Source organism: Oryzias melastigma, linkage group LG6 (genome assembly GCF_002922805.2).
Source record: "Oryzias melastigma strain HK-1 linkage group LG6, ASM292280v2, whole genome shotgun sequence".
Taxonomy (NCBI): Eukaryota; Metazoa; Chordata; class Actinopteri; order Beloniformes; family Adrianichthyidae; genus Oryzias; species Oryzias melastigma.
Window position 1 is genome coordinate 1,369,997 of NC_050517.1, and position 752 is coordinate 1,370,748.

Consider the following 752-nt stretch of genomic DNA (forward strand, 5'->3'; position numbering starts at 1 on the left):
GGGGGGGGGCATGGCTGTTAGACCAACACTGACCAGAAGCATGGAGCTCCTCCTGCAGATGAGAGGCGGAGTTTAAGAGACAGACGGGTCCCTGTTTCTTCTGAGCTCAGTAAACATCAGCATGCGCCATCAAATCTGTTTTATTCTGGCGGGTCAGTGTTTCCTGTTAAATCCATAGTCTATTACTGGACTTCTGGAGCCATGAGGTCCCCCACTGGAAATGCATTACCTCCTCTCCTCGTGTAAGTAACCCGCCGCTTTCACCGTCACTTCCTGAAACGGCTATCGCCATATTGCAAACGTCTGCAACCCATCTTCAGCAATTGGTCTGAGTCGCTGTGAGTCATAGCTGAGTCATGAATCTACAGGAAGTACTGTCGCCAATCAGGAGTGAGTTTATTGTGAGTCCCTGCCTCTTTCCACGCCTCGACCACGAGACCGCGGATGTAAACAGCTTCTACTTTAATAACGGCGGAGAATCGTACAAGTCATTGTTGAAGCCTTTGAGGGAGAACCATTCCAACGTTTGATTCTGTCAGCGGTCCTTTGGGATTTACTTACATTTATTCATTTTTGTCGAGAGAAAAGGAGCATTTGGGTGACGCCGAAGCAGAACGGCGCCCCCCCCCGCCCCTCCTTCATGCAGCAGCAGCTTGTCGGTTCAGTTCACATGCGCGGCCAGGTTACAGTCTGATCAGATGCACGTGAGAAGCGCGTTCAGCTGTATTTAAAATAAATAACCATCCTAACAA

General features: G+C 49.7%; 1 protein-coding gene across 1 annotated transcript in view; it reads right to left on the reverse strand.

The window, feature by feature from the left end:
• arnt2 (aryl-hydrocarbon receptor nuclear translocator 2) overlaps positions 1–752 on the reverse strand; it is a gene marked incomplete at its 5' end in the record, with an annotated part of 11,594 nt that overhangs the window by 3,298 nt on the left and 7,544 nt on the right.